Source organism: Canis lupus, chromosome 20 (assembly GCF_048164855.1).
Source record: "Canis lupus baileyi chromosome 20, mCanLup2.hap1, whole genome shotgun sequence".
In the NCBI taxonomy this organism is placed as follows: Eukaryota; Metazoa; Chordata; class Mammalia; order Carnivora; family Canidae; genus Canis; species Canis lupus.
Window position 1 is genome coordinate 41567810 of NC_132857.1, and position 15937 is coordinate 41583746.

Sequence of the window (15937 nt, forward strand, 5' to 3'; positions counted from 1 at the left end):
AGAACTAACTGATGGTGGCCAGAGGGAATGGAAGTAAGGAGATGGGCAAATGGTTGAAGGGGAATGAGAGGTATAAGCTTCCAGTCATGAAATGAATAAGTCATGGGGATGAAAGGTACAGCATAAGGAATGTAGTCAATGGTTTGTAATCATGCTGTATGGTGACAGATGGTAGCTACACTTGTGGAGAGTGTAGTGTAACAGATAGACTTGTCAAATCACTATGTTGTTTGCCTGAAACTAATGTAACATTGTGTGTCAACTATACTCAAATTAGAAAAAAAAATTAGAAAAAGAAAAGCTGACAGGGTGGCTTTGAGCAAAGTGGGAAGACCAAACATTAAAGTAGGACTATACACTGACTTATAAAAGGTCTGTCTTGAAATATTTGAAAGGAATTTAAGTAACTCATTCATAGATCATATAAATTATCCAATATTAAATTTCCCTCAGAATTGAATCTTTACAAGTAGGCTTCATATGATAGTGACATATTTGTGACATAAATTTCTTTCCCTATAAGATCTCTTTCTTCCCTGCTCACTGATGCCTACAATTCCATCATTAGAAATTTCCATCTTTATCACTTATTTAAATGCAACAGAGAGGAGAGACCGGTTATGCTTGCTCGGGCACTAAGACCCATCTTTTGCTAGGAACAGACTGATAGCTAGAATTTTCTTTTTCCTTTCCTTGGTATCTCCCACCCTGCACTAGACACTTGATACCATAGAGTCATGGAGCTCTAAGGAACTTGACAGGTCAGTGGAGCCCCAACCTGTGATCACAAAGACAAATAGGTGAAGCTGAAGCTCAGAAGGGGAAAGGAGAATTGTCCAAAGTGTCTCTGCCAGTTAGGGACAAAGCTGGGACCAGAGTATGAAGCCCACAGCCACTTGGCAATTCACTTCCCAGGCATTCACTGAGTGCGGAACATTGCACTATATGCTGGGAACATCCAATGAGGACTACAGATATCTTTTCCTACAGAACCTTGAGATCAAAATGAGTTGGCCAGACTCAAAAACCAATACATGAATCTACCTACCTAAGTAATTATGGAAGGCAGTCCTTCATTAACTCATGTTGATTCAATCTAAGAAACTTAGTGACTAAGATATAAAAATTATTTACTTAGAGATTTTTACCTAAAAAAAAAAAAAAAAGTTTTCACCTGAAAAAGAAGTACTAGAAGTTAAATTCCACAGATTTTTACCTGAGATTCCAGCAAATATAATTTTACTTTATTAATGAATTGTTTTTCATTTATAGAACATGAATAGAGAGCTCAAGCATTTTAATTACATACTCAGAATTAAGGTTGTGTTTATTCATTTATTTAGTCTGTTTATTGGCTGTGTATACAAAGAATATGAACACAGAAATACTGATTTGATTACTCCTGATATTCAGATCTAACTAGTCACTATCAACAACAGTTAAGTTATTAACTTTTCTAATGGATCAATTTGTACATTGTCATGGATGATGGTGACTCTTATTCAAGTGTGAAACCTTAGTCCATTCAATTTTCCATAAATTCTCTCAGATAATTAGTTTCAAGAAATATCACCATGTTACACCTTATAATTTTCCAGGCTCCCTGGGAGTATCTGAACCATGTGACAAGAACACAAACCACAAAATGCAGTAAGGAAGTGGCATTAACATTCACTGTTTGACAAGCAGTCTTTGCTTCATGAGAGCATCAGGTCTCCCTCAATTTTTGTTCATCTCAGGTACTTGTCATAATTGAATGGCCACTGCTTTGGTGCCTGGCCTTGGGTCCCCCCCACATCTCACAACTCCATGATGGCTCTATTAGTCCCTTTGCACATAACTTCATCTGTTTCATGGATAACTTTTCTCAAATGTGCTGGATTGATTCTAGTTTGGGAAATGAGCAGAAAATGCAATGCTTAGGTTGTGATCTACATTTCAGTAGCTTTTGCTAAGCCTCAACCATACAGATATTATTGGCCACTGGCCCATCTCATTCTGGAATATCGCATAAATAAACGCCGGCTGCTTTCTGAGGACTGAGAGAACAATGAAGAAATTGGACCCACTTATCGGAAAGGAGCTGTGCTGTGTGTGTGTGTGTTGTGTGTTGCTTAATGATTTTTCTAGTCTCTCTTTTTCCTTTGGCCAAAGAGTTCTTGCCTGACTGTAAAGAGTTAGTTACTCCAGTCTCAAATTGACTCGGTTCTCTACCCTCTTTCCTCTTTATGTCATATATGGAGGTTATATTCTTGATAGCCATTCAGGGCCAAAGCAGGGAAAGCCTCTGAACCCAGTTCCTCAAGTGTATACTTTAAGCTTCTGTAACTTCCATCTGTGCAGCAACCCGCAAGGGTTCTCACCAGCAGAGCTCTGAGGGAAGCATTGCAGAAATTCAGAGAAAAAAAATACTGAGTTTTTAAGACAGCTATATATTTTAAGGATTTTAATAGGAGCACAGTGCCTTGCACATAAGGTGCTCAGTGAAAATTGGATAAGTGGAAAAATGGATGGTGAGCTTCCAGGTGTGTCTGGGAAAGGATGAAGCTCCCTACAGAGATGGGAGGTGGGGCTTTGGACGGCGGAGGGGCCTTTTCCTTGTTTGGCATTGTGGCCAGCTTCGGGAAAGATCTTCCATCACATCCAGATGAGCGAGCCTGCTTCCTGGGCACCTGAGGGCAGACTGAGCACCTCTAGGTCTCAGGGGCATGTCATCTTTGGTTATTTAATTAAGAGTGTGTGTGGATTACTCACAGGACTCACCAGGATAAAGCTCTACTTGGTGGCTGTAGGGATACAGAAAGGGAACAAAGCCAGTGCTGCCAGCAATGACACTTTGTTTTCTCTTCAATAGAGTGACCATTATCGTTCGTTTTTCTTTTCTTTCACCCAGTGATTCATGGACCCTCTCTCAATGCTCCTCTCCGCTGCATGCTGGGGTTGGAACTGTGGACAAATCAAACCTCTGCCCCATTTCCTAGTTCTTACTTATCAAATTTCTCCTCGCTGCTGGGGTTTAAGTTTTGATTTTTTCATTTTCTTAAACTTTGTGTTGTTGTTGCTCTTGCGGCACTTGATCCTTTCCAAGTGCAGGACACAGAAGTTTAGGATAATGTAAAGGGTTTGAGGAGGGCACAGCACTAGTCAGTGGCAGAGCTGGGTCTTATTTTACAATGCCAAGCGCTGTGTGTCCTTTGTAAAGGAGCCCTGCAGCAACAGGCTTACCGACAGGGGCAGTCAGTCACCTTGAGCTGGATCCTCTCGGAGCAGAGGACTCTGAAAACCAAATATGTGACTTGAATGGCCGTGCCTTTACTATTAACCACTGTGTTTGCTTTTCCAATTTTCTCCTGCGATCTGGTAACCACACAGGAAAAAGGACAAACTCTCTTCCTGCTCCTGTTAGGCTAAGACTCCTCTTAGTTAACTCATTTACAAACAAGGTTTTGTTGCTGTTATTTCCAGACAGTATTCCATTAATCAAGAAATACAGATTTGATCCTTACTCAAGTGTTACAAATAGTACAAAGAATAGAATAACCAAGAAAATGGCCTTTGGTCAGACTTGGTTCTGGTTCAGAAACTTGGTGCCAACTCCTGCTAACTTAGGTGATTTGGGACTAGTTATTTAGTCTCTGGAGCCTCAGGTTCCACATCTCTAAAATGGGATTTATAGGGGCACCTGGGTGGCTCAGTGGTTGAGCGTCTGCCTTTGGCTCAGGGCGTGATCCTGGGGTCCTGGGATTGAGTCCCGCATCGAGCTCCCCACAGGGAGCCTGCTTCTCCCTCTTCCTATGTCTCTGCCTCTTTCTGTATCTATCATGAATAAATAAATAAAATCTTAAAACAAAATAAAATGGGACTTAGAATACATGTATCACAGGTTGCTGGGAGAATTATTTGAATATTAACTTCATGAAAGAAGAAAGACAGTTGTCTTGTTCACCACAGAATTCCATGAAGAACCAAGGCAGAATATTTGAACAAAGAAATTCATCAAAATATGTATGATGGATCTGTGCAGTGCCCAGGACATCACCAATGGCCAATACTCTACACCTAAGTTCATTTGTCCTCTTTCTTCTTTCCCTTTCAACTCTTCAGAAGATTGGGTCCCGTGGTATGCATAAAAGTAAACATTTAGTGGATATAATTTTCAACAAGGGAGGAACTTTTGTAGACTTGCATGCCAGAAGTCTTTCAGAGAAGAGTGGGAGTTGACTGAAGATATCTGAGTCACTCTGGATTAACTACAGGATACTAGCCGTTCTTTATTGTGCAGCAGTGTCCATCATCCCCAACAGAACTGTTAAGAGTTCAGAAGGAAGAAAGACATCACCAGGGAGGAGTCAAAGCCTGGGAGTCCTGGTTGTAACTTTCCTCTTTGTCCCCGGAGTGAAAACTCCCTCCATGCATGATGATAGGCTCTCCAGGCCCTTTGGGGCTCCTGGGGAAAGCACTTCAACCCAAAATATCATCTGTGATCTGTTTTCCATCACAGGGTAAAAAAGGTCTGATGTTGGACATTTAGCTCCATGGGAAACAAGTACCGCAAATTGAATTTTGAAAATTCAATTCAATTTAAAATGCATTACAGTCTATTTAAAAAAAAATTCTGGCGAGTCCTTTGTTATATGAGGAATCTCTCTGGAAAGAGGAAAAGCAACCCTTGATGCATCTTTTGTATACATCTGGATTCACATAAATAGAATTTTCTTAAAATGAGTGGTGAGGGCCTCGGGGCCTGCACTTCTTCAAGGTACTTCTTCAGGAAAGCTTTCCTCATTCTTTCACTACTCAGAATCCTGGTAGGACCTCTCAGCCCAGCACAGAGGGAGGTTTCCACACACAAGGAAGGCCAGACAGCTATTTGAGTAAAAAGCTCCAGAGAAACTACTTTGAGAAGAACCACTGTAAAAATGGTCACCAGAGCTGTGACACGGACATGGCATCCAGAAAGCAGCCAGCCCCAACAGCACAGGGTCACTGATCTAAGCACAAAGATGCAGGCTCCTCACAACTCTGAAATGTACTCAAGGTGCACAGAGATGGGACAGGTGTCAGCAGCGTGAGCTTTGTGGTAGGACAGACCTTGGTGTTTACTAGTGTTTACTAGTCACCTTGGACAAGTGATCTCGGACAAGCTATTTCATTTCTAAGCCTCAGTTTCTTCATCTATATAAAGGGATGTAATGGTATCTCCCTATAGTAGTAGTGAAAATGAAAGGAGCTGATACAAATAAAATATTAAGTCCAGCACCCAGGATATAATAAATATAATGTTAATTGCTATTATTATTAAAGATTTTATTTATTTATTTGAGAGAGAGAGAATGAGCAGAGGAGGGACAGAGGGAGTATCAGACTCCCTGCTGACTGATCAGGGAACCCAATGTGGGACTTGATCCTGGGACTCTGTGATCATGACCTAAACTGAAAGGCAGATGGTTTAACTGACTGAGCCACCCAGGCACCCCTGGTATTATCATTAATCAATAGCACCAATCCAGATGGGAATGAAAAACTATATGGAATAATTTAAGGTCATCCAGTTGTTAACACACATCATCATCATTTCATGGGCCATACATGCAGTGAGGGGAAGGTATACTAGGCCCCTCCTCATCCCATCCCAGAATTCAGTATCCTAAGCCAATGGCTTGGGTCTTGCTGTCTTTTCCTCCTCAGAACACACTGGTTGTCTGCTTCATTTTCTCAAAGTCTTTTCTTAAGCGAATGACAACTGGATAAGCTTTATGTCAGTCCTTTAAAGTGACATAAATACAGCTTACGTTAGCACTTAAAAACTAATTTTAATTCTAGAATTTCAGTACCATTCAGTGCTCACATCTAAGGTACCAACATGCCCGAGCAGAGGATTAGGCCCTAATTAGAAGCAGGCTGTAAATATTATATGAGGACTGTGGTGTTTCTGCTCGGTTTAAGTTACACTGACTTCCAATCATGCATTTTATCTTTTGGCATGCATACATAGGTGCCCAATAAATGTTACCTTTGGTGATAATAAAACAAAAGCCTAACTTTCAAAAGTGAAATAACCAAAAGCCCATTGTCTACATTCTTGGCAGCGGCCAGAGAGCCAGTTTTCCCAAGTCAGCAGCCTCTGAGGAGGCTGGCCAGGGGCCAATTCCCAGGGTTGGTGCATTCCTGGGGCCTGGCAAGAGGCCACTGGGACCCTGTTTCCTCTTTCGTTCTCTTTATGTAGTGGAAAATCTTTCCCGCTTCGAACCCTCTGACTCTGTTTTCCCCATCGAAGTAAAGAGAAGAGTGTCACATGGGAAATGATCTCCAGCCCCTTCCCCAAATCGAGTCTCCCACTGCTCCAAGCTGGCACAGCTCAAAGCAATTGAAGGCAGAAGACAAACAAAAGAGGGCTCTGCAGCCCAGTCTCCAGCCTGATTCTATCAGGGGCACAGGGCCTGGGGCCGAGGACCCAGCAGGACCCTGCGCACAGGGAGTCATTGTACACTTGTTTAGAAGACTATGGGCACTCCTGGAAGCCTTTGGAATAAAACTGCCTGTTATAAATAGACATTGGCTGAGCTTCAAGGGTGAGAGCAGTAGGCCAAAAGTTCCAGAAAAATATAACGCTCCATATAAGAAGGTCTGGAGTACAGTTCATTAACAGGGACAACTGAGGCAGTTGGCCTAAGAAGAAAAGAATCCAAGGTTCAGTCAGATACAACCTGTAGTTAACAGCTGGTGAACATTTCTGACTAATACCACGGATATGCCATTCAGTTTTTAAACATCATAGATGAATATACGCAAACCAAACATTTAGAAAAAAATCTTTTCTGAATGTCTCTTTCCATCTGCAGACAAAGAAAGCTGCCATCTGGAGTCGCCACGTCAGCCGGCTCCACATATTTGCAGCGTGGAAGAGGAGGTGGCATGCCAAACACTACGCTGTGTGCTCCGTTAGAATCCCTTCCCTTGATTCTCCTAACAGCCCATGTCCTTTCTACTACATTACATGGTGTCTCTTTCCTCTGCACCCTTTAGAATGAGTGCTCTGGGGGTGCCTGGGTGGCTCAGTTGGTTAAACATCTGACTCTTGAATTTGGCTCAGGTCATGATCTCTGGGTCATAAGATCGAGCCCTGCATTGGGCCTGGGCCAACATCGGTTGGCTGCATCCCTCCATCTAAGGTGATACTTGCTTCCAAGTGGCTCTCTCCTTCTGGCCACATGGTTGTATATTATCCCCTTGCCCTGTAATCTTGTTGAATTCCCTATATCCTGCCCTGCCTTTGTAAGAGGCCTGTTATTAGGTTGTCCTCCATCACCTGGCTTGAGTGTGCCATCTGTTTCCTCCTAGGATCTCAACTGATGCAGTGAATAATGAAATAATATTGTTGATATAGTCTTTGTAGGCAAAACCATGACAAGTTTCTCAGGTCCTCCTAAGAGGATGAGAAATGCTAACCATATTAGACCTGGCTCTCATATACCTTCACTTCCTCTTTGGTAGACCTCACCAAACAGGAAATAGGTCAGATACTCTGCCTCAGGGACCTAACAGCAGAGTTCCAAACTTGGCCCACGCGATCTGAATAGCTACCTAGTGCCATCATCTAGCTAGAACTCCACACAGGGAGGTGGGAATGACAGCACTAGCCACATCCCAGTCATATCTGGGTGGTAACTTCAAAGACTTCACTCAGCCTTGTGCCTATTCACACTAGATTACTGGAAGCCCTCACGGCCTAAGCATTCCCAGGGATGGCAGGCCTCTGACAATAGCTCCTCCCCCCCAAAAGACCAACAGTCCCTGAACCTACTTATCTGCTGGCTCTGACAGATGGACTCCAGAGTTTATCAGACCAAATGATTTTATTTCCCTCAACACATCTATGTGCATGAGAGCAGTCAATGAGTTAATTATATTAGGAAACCTACCAAGCTGAAGACAATTGCTTATGAGTGAGGACCAGAAAGGTGCTGAAAGACAGAAGGCAAGCAAACCTCTGAGGCATCTTCGGAAATGGACAATTATGATCCATTAAGCCTAGTTAAGGAAGCGAAATTTATGAGGAGGAAACATCTGGAACTTCTGGAATGTAAAGGAACCGGGAGGAACCGTTGTTTGGGCTTGTAGAGAGCAGCCCAGACAAATAGGATTCCATGTTAGGAGGGAATTGCAAAATTAGTACATGAAAGGGACAGCATTGAGGCAGTGCATCTGGTGTTAAGTGAAGCATTTTAATACAATGGCTTCTGGATTTGCTCTTGAAATATTAATTGAAATGGGGATGAGTATGAGGGCTGTCACATGAGTAGAAAACTGGCAGAAAGATCATAAATACTGCCTAAGCTGAGCCAAGTCGATGCAACATGGCAATGCAACAGCAGTAATGAAAATGCTGCCTAATTCTCAGCCACAAACCCTGTGGAGGCTTCATAAATATTAATTGATAATAATGAACTATATAATACAGGGGGGTAAATTAGTGTGAGACAGGCTGCTGAAATACAGCATACACACACACACACACACACACACACACACACGGTTAGTATAACATACACTGATAAGTGAGAAGAAAGGAGATCAAGATGATTTAGCTGTGCTATGCGTCATGCCCACACCAGCAAGTGTGGGTAAGAAGATGAGGAGGGGTGGCAAGAGGGGACATAAGGGAAGTTAAGAGGATAGTTCAGGATCACAACACAGCTTTCTTAGAGTCTCAGCAACTCAAGTAGAAGCCAGGCGCCTTGGAGTCATACTCTATTCTCTTAAAACATGAAGGTTTTCTCAATAAATTTCTGCTTCAGGGACCTCAGGGACACCACAGATTAAATCTGGACCAATTTCACTGAGGGAGATATAAAAGCTCTTCCTCTTAGGAAAGCCCTCCCTGATCAATACAGTCAGAAAAACAACCTCCTTTCTAAATCCCATCACTCCTATTGTTTGCACCACTGTATACCTCTTGGTATTACTGTAATTTTTGTATATGACTAGACTTCATAAAGCTTCATAAAATGGAAATCATGCTTTGCATTTCTGAGCATTCACATAGATCTTCACCCTTAGCATTGTGAAGTGCTTTGAACTTAGTAGGTGCTCAATTCCTGTGCTGGTCAATTAGGAACACTAGAGAGGAATGCAGGCACCTATCACAGAGAACACCCAGCTGCCTCCTGGCTTTGAAGGCCAGCTTCTAAGGAGATCGATGAAAGCTCTATCTCTTGTTATAGACAAAGCACTAGAGAATCTGCCGCAGGAACAATCTTAGGCTGCCAGAGGAGGATACAGAAACCTCGGTTGCCATGGAAACTTGTATGATCTGATGCTTCCCATTGTTGAGAGATGGTAAGACACCAGGAGAATGACAAGCAGATCCCTGAGCCCTAAGAAAACACAGAACATGCCAAGCAAATGTCTCCACTTATTTGTACTTATTTCTTAAGATGCAGTATCATTTCATCATCTATCAATAACAGCATTTATAAAGGATTTTCAAAATGTTGCCAGTTCCTATTTTGATTAAGTGATTTCTGAGACCCCAAGTATGCACAGAGCTATGTTGGAGACAGGCAGACAGCACTAACTGCAGCAGGTGAGTGCAGATGATGGAGCCCACACCAGGGCTTCTGAGATCCTGCTTTGTGACCTGGGTAAGGTGAGCCATCTGTGTGCAGGGCCTGTGGGCCAGGCTTGCTAGACTAATGGCAGAGAGAGGAAGCTACCTAACCATTCTTGGGTCACGGATCCCTTTGAGAATATGATGATAGCTATGGACTCCCACCCCATAAAAAAATGTGCACATATGTGCATACATATAAAATCTAATACAATATACTTTGGAGAATTCAACACCCCTGGGGCCTTCTCATAAATTTACCCTATTGAGCAACCCTGGAACAAAAAAGGGTCCAGGTATCATGTTAAGAATCTCTAATGGAAACAAACTGAGGGTTGCAGGAGGGGATGGGGTGCGGGGGATGGGGTAACTAAGTGATGGGCATTAAGCAGGTCACATGATGTGATGAGCACGGGGTATTATATGCAACTGATGAATTATTGAACACTACATCTGAAACTAATGACGTGCTATAAGTTGGCCAATTGAATTTAATTATTTTTATTTATTTTTATTTTTTTGGATTTCATTTTTTTTAAAACGAATCTCTGATGTAAAGAAAAGTCTTTATGCATACACTAGAATTATCCTTGGTAAAATTGAAAAGTTTGCCATCCCAAACTTCAGAACCAGTGCTCAATGCCTCCTCCAGGTAGTGCCCCCATACTCCATACCCAGTATTTCTTGCTAATGTGTACTTAGTTCATGAACAAATGGCTACTCATTGGTAAGTTCACTTACTCGTTCACTCATTGCACTGAGTGTTTTCCATGTCAGACTTTAGGGAACCAATTGTGAGTATGACATGGCTCTTGCCCTCTAGGAGTTTACAATTCAGCTCAGTCAGGGCTGATGTTGCTTCCCAGAGGATGCCATGCAATGTCTGAGGACAGTTTTTATTATCACAGCTGGGTGAGGACGGCTATTAGCATCCAGTAGACAGAAGCCAGGGATGCTGCTGAGCATCCAACAACGTCCAGAACATCCCCACCCCGCAACAAAGAAATACAGCATCCAAAATGTCAGATAGATTGAGAAACCCTGATTTAAGGTGGACAAGCCTTAGACAAAGCATTAAATGTAGTGATGAAGACCAGAGATAAATATTATGGCAGCTCAGGAAAGGACATTTTAATAAGAATTCTGGAGTATATGGTTATGGGGGCAGACTGCCCTAACTTTCAATGATGGATGGAAGGAAGAGGAAGGAATGAGGAGTCAATCAGCATGAGCCATCACCATAATGAAGGCAGATGTTCTGTTGTGCAATACCAGAGGAGAGGGCATCAGTTTCAAGTGGTGAGCAATCAAATGGCATGTGGAGGGGAGAACATCCTCATAGGAAATGATGTTGGCTCTCTACCAACCCCCATCAGTGGGTGGCTCAGGCAAAAGAATGTGAAACCATTAGATAGGCTTATCACTCAAATTATAAATCCTGTTGCATCCTGGGGGACAGCTGGACTTTGGGTGCACCCTATCATTTACCATTCCTCCTACTCTACTCCCGCTCCAGTCAATATCCCCATCTTGTACACATATACACCACAGCGAGTCCCCATGTGGGTTAAAACACAAAATTATAGATATAGGGTATTATATATATTATATATTATATAGATGTACTATTATAAACTTTAATCTCAGGGTACCTGAGTGGCTCAGTCACCTAAGCGTCTGCCTTGGCTAAGTCATAATCTCTGGGTCCTGGGATCAAGTCCTACATAAGGCTTCCGGCTAAACAAGGAGTCTGCCTCTTTCTCTCCCCCTCTGTCTCTCCCTACTGCTCATTCTCCCTCCCTCTCCCTCCCCCTCCCTCCCTCTCCCTCCCTCTCTCTCCTAAATAAATAAATAAATAAATAAATAAATAAATAAATAAATAAATAAAATCTTTTAAAAAATAAAAAAAGAACTTTAATCTCTGTGGAAGTTGGTTTCAAGACCTGATTAATCAGAAAAAGCACAAGACCAGAAATCAGACCTAGACCAAGTTCCAACACGTGTATTCTTTACTCCTCATATCCCTCTCTAGCTCATCCTCCAACACTTCAACAATTGTTTTACTGAAATCAGGCCTGGTCTCTTCCATCAGCAGGCACAAAGCTGGCACCTGTACACCTGCGCCACCTGTAACACCTGTACAGGAGTTATACACCTGTAAACCTCTAGCCCTATTGAAGCTGGGGCTGTTTAATTTTGGAAAGCACCATGCCAGGAGCTCCCAGTTCCCAGAAACAAGGTTCTCTGCTTCTGAGCCACTAACTGTAGAGTAACTGCATGATCTGGAGGCAGCCAGAAGGGGGTTGAAATCCCAGGTCTACCACACACCAGTTCTTTGGCCCTGAGGAAGTTCCTTAATTTGTTAAGCTTCAGATTTTTTTTTTTGTTCGTAAAATAGGAATAATTAAAGTTCTTGTCTTAAAAGGTCATCATGAGTATTGAATGTCAATTTCTATCGAAAGGCAACCAGAGTGTCTGGCACGTAGCAAGTCTCAGGAAATTTCAGCTCTCATCTCCAAGGGAAGGGAGCCATCCTGATCCACACTCAACGCATGGCTCTGCTCCCTGCACACGCTGAGCTGTCTGCTAAAGTGGCTTACATGTTAGACTTCACCAACATCCTTGTGCAGGCACCATGCTAATCTTCTCTGCATCATTCCAATTTTTAGTGTATGTGCTACTAAAGCAAGCACCAAGATCTTTTTTTATTATTATTTTTAAGTAATCTCTACCCCCAAAGTGGGGCTCAAACTCACAACCCTGAGAGTCACATGCTCTACTGACTGAGCCAGCCAGGCTCCCTGCTAGACGTTACCAGTCCCCACTGCCGACATAGTCTACGTCTGCTGCTTGCTTATATTCTATTTCTGTCCCTTGTCCTGCCTTCCATTCAGACCATTTCAGCAGCAGCACTGCTCGTATCTCCAGCCTCCCTCCTGGCACTGTTCGTGGTGGGTTCTGATCTTTTCCTGCTCATCTGGGGCCCCTTTAAGACCCTTAGCAACCAGGTATTTGGGGCTGTACCTACCTGGCCAAGCCTCCCTGTCTTCTCCCAGCCCATCCACACAAAATCTACTCAGAGCCCCCAGGGGTCTGTGTGGCTGGAGGGAGGTGGGAAGGACACTCCTCCAGTGTGTTCCTGACCTGCTATGATGCCCTTAGCTAGGCTGCTGGGCAGATTCACTGCATAAATATTCATTTAAGCATCTGACACTTTTCTTGCTCTCCCACCCCTGCTGTCAAGGGGGAGCAGTCAAAGATTTGGCACAACACTTTGGAAAGGTAGCTAACCCAGGCCAAAGCCAGTCTTCCCCCTACCTGTTGCTTTTTCCCAAAAATGGGCTTTAGCTGGATCCTCAAACAGCATCATACCTTCCCACACCTGGTTCCAGTGCATGGTCTCTGTTCTTCTCAGGACACCCGGTAAGGCAGCTGAGATAACAGCCCTATGGGGGTAGGGGATAAAGCAGCTGGGGAATAAAAACCTCCCTCTTCCTCACTGACATTTCTCTACTTGATATTCACTTGAGAAATCTCAAGCAATCTTGATATTGGAGCACAGAGGTCAGGCCTCCTGGTCTGAGGCACTGAGTAAACCCTATTTCTTACATCAGAAGAAGGGGTCAAGGGTAGCTGGGATTTAAGTAGCTGGAAACCTCTAGCAACCCAGTGGTTTGTGCTCTGTACAGCATTGCTATGGTGAGAGGTAGCCCAATTATAGCACCAAGAGAGTCAAGAAAGCTACAGGTATGCCTGAAGCACTACAAAAATGCAGATTTTTTGGTTAGTATTCACAATCCACTGGCTGCACTGAGCAGCATCAACAATGCCCCTATTTAGCACTTGGAAAAAGTCTCAGTGAGTTTTGAGCTTTCTGAAATGTTTACCTGTGCTCAAATTCATGCATTTGGGTGTACACATCTTCGCTTGACATTCTAAACTTGCTCCTTTGCTTGCCTCAGCACATTGCACATCCCAGGAAAAGTTGAACTAGGCCTTCGAGTTTCCCATTTCTCTACCACATGCAGATATCCTTTAGAATCCAGTCTGTTAGGGACACCTGGTTGAATGTCTGCCTTTGGCTCAGGTCATAATCTGGGGTCCTGGGATCGAGTCCCACATCAGACTCTCCACCAAGAGCCTGCTTCACCCTCTGCCTATGTCTCTGCCTCTATCTGTCTCTCATGAATAAATAAAATCTTTTTTTTAAAAAAAGAATCCAGTATGCTGCCTCTGTAAATAAAGTTTTATTGGAACATAAGCCACGCCCATTTATTCATGTATTGTCTGTGGCTGCTTTCCTGTTCCCAAGGCAGAGTTGAGTCATTATGACTGCTCAGCTGGGCTGTGAAGCCTAAAGATTCACTATTCGGCTTTTCACAGAGTTTGATGAACCCTGCTTCTAAAATTCCTCCTGGTCACTAACCAGGGGTAAAATCATTGAAGATAAAGCAGCACAGATCTGTGAATTTGTCAGAGTTCTATCCCTCTGTATATAAATATAAATATACATATACATGTAAATATAAGTATAAATATAGAAATATTTAATATAATGGATGGAATCATGATTATAGAGGCTGAGACGCCCCAAGATAAGCTGTCTGCAAGCTGGTAGCCCAGGAAACCCAGTGACGTAGTTCCAGTCCAAACCTGAAGTCGGGAGAACCAGGGAAGCTAAGAGTGTAACTAAGTCCCAGTCCAAGTCCATAGTGCTGAAAACAAAGAGAGCCATATTGAGGACAGAAGAAGATGTCTCAGCTCATGCAGAGAGTAGGTTTGCCCTTTATCTCCCCTTCTGTCCTATTCAGGTTTTCAGTCAATCAGATGCCTACCCACAGCAGTGAGGGCAAACCTTTCCATGGATCTACTGGTGCAAATGCTAATCTCTTCTGGAAACACCCTCACAGACACACCCAAAAGTAATGTTTTGCCAGGTGTCTTGGCGCCCTTGAGCCTAGTTGACACATAAAATTAACCATCACAATTTGATGTATGAAAGAAGTTTCCCCGGGAAAAAATAATTCAGCAATGAAGTGAGTTGTTACCAGAGGATATAGGACTGTATCCTTGGGTTGCCCCTTTCTTCTCCAAGTCCCCCCCATTGCTTCAGCTGTAGTACATGTGCTACTGAAGCAAGCTCCTGAATTGCTTCAGAGCATGTTCTAACCACAGCTTCTCCACAATGCTCCTTAAACCCTCCCCTCTTGACTTGGTGCCTCACAGTCAATACCACACCATTTGCCTCCTCTATGTTACATCATTTTTCCTGCTTATTAGGTCAGCTTCCACAAACAAACTATTGTCTTGTATCAGTCAGGGGGCTCTGTGGGAAAATGATGGCACATGCAAATCATCTAAATTGAGAAGATTTTGGTAAAGGGACGATACAAGAAAGTATGGATAGACCTAAAGCAAAGCAACATGAGGTAGGCTGACAACATCCAAGAGTCATTACTACCAAGAAGCCTGAAGGGACATGGAGAAAAGGAAGGTGCCAGAACAGAGAAAACTGTGTTTTGTGAGAAAGGGTTGCCCAACAAAAGATGTCACCTTAGGCAGAGTAGTCTAGTTACTATGATCCAGGACCAGGTAAGGAGATACCATTGTGGTGAAGACCACAAATGACCATCCCCCAATTTTTTCAGTATCTAGACTATGAGTTTATTTTTTCCTGTGGTTCCACCAGCCTACAAACTTGAAAGCTGTTGCAAGGGAGCTATAATTTCTACTCAACATTTCATGATTTGATTGTGTAAAATAAAAAGTATAACCTTATTCTTGCAATACATTATCAGGAAAGCAATTATCTTGTCCTCTCCCTCTTCCTGACCTCTGGTCTCCTGCTAGGTCCCCCCTCCACCTCCATTGGCCTAACCCAACTAGATGCTCAAAAGACATAGGATCCTCTTGACAAGACCTGCGTGGTATGTCCTCCAGGGATCCATAGCCAGGTAGAGAAGGATGGAGTAGATCTGGAGGGAAAAGTGGTGACTATCCAGCATATCCCACAGCTACTAAAACATCTTAACTGTAAAGCAGGCTTTCAGTGATGCTTATTATTTGACTAAATGAATGCCTTTGGAAGGTCTAATTACTCTAGTAGTTTGGATACAACCATCGAGAGGCTGAAGGATGAACTGAGGGACTTGGTGTGGGGCCTGCTCTCATGACTTTATCTAAACTGCACTGCTGTCAGAGCTGAGGATCTAGTGTGGCCAATGCTTTGTCTTCTTTCTGGTAGTGGAAAAAAGGAGCAGGGTACCAGGAAAGAACTTGTCGTTCATAAAAGAAACTTACTCCCATCTGTGCCTCAAAGCAAAAAGT

At 43.1% G+C, this 15937-nt stretch overlaps 1 protein-coding gene and 1 non-coding gene across 5 annotated transcripts in view; both read right to left on the bottom strand.

Annotated features, from left to right (window-relative positions):
- Window positions 1-15937, bottom strand: part of NCKAP5 (NCK associated protein 5) — a 966791-nt gene that overhangs the window by 799306 nt on the left and 151548 nt on the right. The window lies entirely within an intron of this gene.
- On the bottom strand, window positions 12196-12303 carry LOC140612201 (U6 spliceosomal RNA). The gene has a single exon (XR_012013504.1). It is a non-coding gene; the product is annotated as a U6 spliceosomal RNA (small nuclear RNA).